At 38.9% G+C, this 5,423-nt stretch overlaps 1 pseudogene; it reads left to right on the plus strand.

The window, feature by feature from the left end:
• Positions 1–5,050: 5,050 nt before the first annotated feature.
• Positions 5,051–5,216, plus strand: LOC129406413 (U2 spliceosomal RNA; annotated as a pseudogene).
• Positions 5,217–5,423: the final 207 nt, after the last annotated feature.

Consider the following 5,423-nt stretch of genomic DNA (forward strand, 5'->3'; position numbering starts at 1 on the left):
CCATAACATAACATTTTTCAAAGAAATTGATGACACACTCCTGAAACTAATATGGAACAATAAATCCACACAAATAGCTCAAGCAATCCTTGAGAAAAAAGAAGATGGGAGGCATTGCCTTCCCCAACTTCAAACTGTACTACAAAGCTGTAATAATCAAAACAGCATGCTATTGGAATAAAGACAGACCCACAGACCAATGAAATAGGGTTAAATATCCTAACACACACCCTCAAACATGTGATCACTTTATCTTTGATAAGGGAGCAAGAAATATGACATGGAGCAAGGAAAGCCTCTTTAATAAACGGTGCTGGCAAAACTGGACAGCTACATGAAATAAAATGGGCTCAGACCTCTAATGCCATGCACAAAAGTCAGATCAAAATGGGTTAAAGACCTTAAAATCATCCCCAAATCCATAAGGTACATGGAAAAAATGGCAAAACCCTCCACAATATTGTAGCTAAAGGTATCTTCAAAGATGATACACAACTGACCAAGCAAGTGGAAGCAAAGATGAACAAATAGGACTACAATAAACTAAGAAATTTCTGCAAAAAAAAAAAAAATACAGTGACCAAGATACAAAGAAAGCTTATGGAATGGGAAAGTTTATTTACTCAATACCTGAAAGGTTATTTACTCAATACCTGCTTGATAAGTGGTTAATCTCAAAGATATATAAGGCACTGGTAGAAATTAACAAGAATAAAACCTCCAACCCCATCAAAAATGGGAAGAAGATATGAGCAGAAACTTTCTCAAAGAATAAATTCAAATGGCCGAGAGGCAAATGAAAAAAATGTTCTTCATTACTAATCATCAGGGAGATGCAAATCAAAACATCAACGAGATATCATCTCCCACCATCGAGACTGGCACACATCCAAAAGAACAAGAACAATCAGTGCTGGTGCAGATGTAGGGAGAAAGGGACTCTAATTCACTGCTATGGGAATACCGACAGGTCTAGCCTTTTTGGAAAACAGTTTGGATATTACTCAAAAAACTTGAAATTGAGCTTCTATTTGACCCAACAATACCTCTTATGGAATATACCACGTCGAGGGTAGATTCCCAGAATTATACACAAAACAGAAACACCATCTGCACTTCTATGATCATTGGAGTACTGTTCACAATAGCCAGAATCTAGAGACAATGAATGCTGAGAACAGATGGATGGATAAAGTGGATAAAGAAACTATGGCACATCTACATAATAGAATACTACGCAGCTATTAGGAAAAAAGAAGTTATGAAATTTGCCTATATATATGGATGAACATGGAGAGTATCATGCTGAGTGAAATGTGTTGAGAGTGACAGATATAGAATGATTTCATTCATTTGTGGTATATACAAAAAGTATCCAAGACCAGGGAAAATAGGGGCTTCTAAAATCTCAGGGATAGGACGAATGGAGACGTTACTAAGACCACTCAAGAAAATCTACAGTCAATGGGGTGATGATGATGATGATGATGATGATGATGATGAATAATTTATTTAAATAGCATAGCAAAAATGTTATATAAAGTGCCAGCTAAAATCCGAGGCCTATATTCCACTCCAAACCTAGTTCTCTCTTTATCCTTTATAGAAAAGATATGACTAAATAGTTTTCCCAACACAGTATCCACATGATCATGGGAGAGAGTGTAAATGTTCCACCTTGCATGAGCGGGGAATGTAGCTCTATGGTAAAGGGTTTATCTTGCATACATGAGAAAGTCTTCAACCCCCAGTGACACATACCAAAAAAAAAATAGTTCCCCCTTGCTGATCTTCCCTTCACCCCTTTACTGTAGGCTAAATTAAATTGACCTTTGTCTTCCATCTGCATTAAATTATACATTGTCAGCATTAAAACTCATATTATCTTGAATAAATATTTAGCAAATATTGATGTTGTGGGACAAAAACTGATCCTTTGTAAACATTCAAGATTCAAGCTGGATTTTAGCTCTGCCAGTACTGCAAAGGATTTCATCACCACCAATTCTGACTGTTATATATTCAACAACCTCAGTTTTCTTTACCATTGCCAACCAAAATTGAGTCTCAGGTTATTACCTGATAAACTTATGTGTAACTCTGTACATTTGTGTCACATCATATTATCTCTGCAGAGTATATCTTCACTTTTACAAAAGAAGATCCTTGGGGGGAGTTGCAGGGGCAAGGGAATTAACTATTAATTTCAGGTTGTTCAGGGACTCCAGGCAAAATAAAAAACTTCAAACCCTTGAGTTTATACTATTAAAGGGGATGGCTGATGCAAGCATTATTTCTACAACTGCTTTATGAAATTTAAGATTTGGAGAATCAAATTAAACCCAGAAAGAAAGATGAGCTCTTTGAGTCATACAAAGAAAAAATGAATTTGTGCATAACTAGGTGTTCATCTCCAATTAAATAGATTCTGTTTCTTGCTCTGCCTTCTTTTCCCTGCCCTAAAAACTCCAATCCAGAAGTCATTATGATCACCCAGAATGGAGCACTGATTGTGTCCTTGAAAGAAGCAGCAAAGGTCTGAGAGATCGTACAGGGGATGGAGCACTTGTCCTGCATGTTCACAACTTGTGTTCAATCCCAACACCTCATATGGGTCCCCAAATACTTACCAGGAGTGATCCCCAAGCACAGGGCCAGGAGTAAACCCTGAGCACCACTGGGTGTGGCTCCCCAAACAAACAAAATTTTTAAAAGGACTAAAATCCTTTCTTAGAAGCATTCATCTGACCCTGTGTGCCAAGGCTGAAAAATGAATCTCTTCCTACCTGCTACGTAGCAGGATCACCACTACATCCCAAATGATGACAGATGCTTTGCTTTTTCACGTGAGACAATGATGGAAATTCAATATTTACTCAGTACTCCTTTGTCTTTGAAATATCTCTCTTCAAATAGATTCTGGGCATAAAGGAGACACATAAACAAAGCTTCTGCCCCTGGCAGAGAGGTCAGTCAGATGCACAGATGCGGTTTCAACTCATGGTCATAGAAGGGCAATTTTGAAGGGTGACTAGGAAATGGGAAAAGACAGAAGGATGGTTAAATTCATAACTCAAATCCTAATCCAATTTTTATTCAACCTAAATAATAAAGGGCTATTTTTCAAGAAGATAATGCATCATACAAACCCTGCAAATACCCAAAGTGAAATGGGAAGAAGTTTTGTTTTCTTCACGTTGAGCAGAGACACCATGTGGTCTTTCCCTGCTCCTACTTGCATTTCACTTAATGGTGGGATCCTCTTGACTCTCTCTACCTCCCACTTAGAAGCAACCACATTAGAAGAAACAGTTTCTGTCTCAAAATTGCTTTTGTGCCTCCACAGGGAATATATCCAGCCATCTACACAAAGTCACAAGATCTAGACTCAGAGTGATGGGGAATGAAGAGTCACCATGACTTAGGATCCAAGTTCCACGCTCTATTTCCACTTGAGCACCAAGAAAGCTGCCGCTCACTGCTGCTCTCACCTCCTCATTTGGCCCAGAGATGAGTAACGACATTCTCCAATGCGCTTCAAAACTGGATTAAGTAAAGGAAACTTCAGATGTCTGTTTTCTCCTTGGCTCTCTCTAATCATTAGATTCAAACTCACAAAAGGGTCCTCAAATGTTTGAAGCAACAGAAATAGTCCCCAAATTCTTTGACCTAGTGTCTGACCTGATGTAATCAAGAAGTTAGCACAAGGGGACGTGGAAGTAAGCTCAGGGACCAGGGAGCCAGGATAGGGACCAGGAGGACAAACAGGGACCAGGTAAGGAAACATCCTGATGCAAAAGCAAATTTGACTCACCAAAGCCACTTCTGAAGTGAACTGCCTGCTGTCTGAAAAAGAATGCCTTGAAAATGTCATAAAAGTTCTAAAATAAAATAGAGAAGAAAAAAAAAACTGGAGCAAAAGCAAAAACTGTTTATTCCAAACAAATGTCTTCACTCTCTTCATAGCAAAGGTTTCTGTGAGAAAAGACCCGAAATGAAATGAAAACAGCACATAGGCCAAGGTTACTGCTCTGTAATAAAACATCAAACTCTCCAAAAAACAAAAAATAAATAAATAAAGAGTAATCGGGGAGCTTCATTTGAACTTAAATCCCATAAATCAGTCTCTGAACTCGACCACCTCATTGCTTCTTAGTGGAAAGGAAAAGCAAATAATCTCCAGAAACTGAACAAAAGAAATGAAGACAAAACGAATGCTAAGTGTTCTAGCTTCCACCCCTGAAGACCCACTCCTCCCCTCCCTCACCTGAGCCTTAGGCTCTAACCAGGCACCCAAAAGGGGTTTTTTTTAAACAGGATTTACGCCCTGGGCTTTCTGCTTTTACATCTTTTACTGAAACTAAAATTAACAGTTGGGGAGAACAGTTCAAAGGCTCTTAATAGGATAAAATACTACCAATACAATTCTGGTTAACAATTAAATATTTCTAACATCAAGCTGATTGAACATAGTAAATGGCCTGCATAATGTAAGAATTAATGAGCAATACCCTTTAAATTAAAACAGGCCAGAGTTTCTCCCCAAGGTTCTCATATTAAAGGAAGAGTGTTAGCTAATATGAGAGGTTATTTGGAAGGTTCAGATTTTCCCCCCCCTGTGGTACAGCATTCAAGAAGTCCCACATTTTAAAGGAAAGAAAGCACTTGCTTTGCACATGGCCACTCCTGATTTAATCCCCCGCATCACATATGATCTCCTGAACACCACCAGGCGTAATCTCTGAGCACAAAGCCAGGAGTCAGCCCTGAGCACCACTGTGTGCCCACCCCCCCTCCCATTACCCCCCCAAAAAAATAATGAAGTACCATATTTTAACCAAGTAACCAGGGGAAAAAATTAAATCATATCATGCAAAAAATCTTCATTAACACTAGAAACTTTTGAAAGTTTGCAGAACCCTGAATCTTATCCATGAACTCTTAGTTAAGTGAATTATCGAAACCCCAAAAACAATCTGCATAATAAAAACTGACCTTTCTTGGGCAATATTTGTGGAAGAACAAATACTAGTTAAAAAACAAGTGACCCATCGCTTCTTGGCCTTTTGGCTAAGATCAAGTGTAGTAAAAAATAAGTGACTTGATTTTTTCTATCAAATAAAAGATTTTCCATCCCTCATTTTCCTCTGAGTAATAATTCTTGATAACTTTTCATAGCAAGTATTTTCTCTTCTCTCTAGAAATGGAGCCCACAAGTACTTTTAAAAGCTATATAGTTCCGGGGGCTGGAGCGATAGCACAGTGGGTAGGGCATTTGCCTTACACGCGGCCGACCTGGGTTCGATTCCCGGCATCCCATATGGTCCCCTGAGCACCGCCAGGGGTTATTCCTGCGTGCAGAGCCAGGAGTAAACCCTGTGCTTCGCCAGGTGTGACCCAAAAAGAAAAAAAAAAGCTATATA

Source organism: Sorex araneus, chromosome 6, assembly GCF_027595985.1.
Source record: "Sorex araneus isolate mSorAra2 chromosome 6, mSorAra2.pri, whole genome shotgun sequence".
Taxonomy (NCBI): Eukaryota; Metazoa; Chordata; class Mammalia; order Eulipotyphla; family Soricidae; genus Sorex; species Sorex araneus.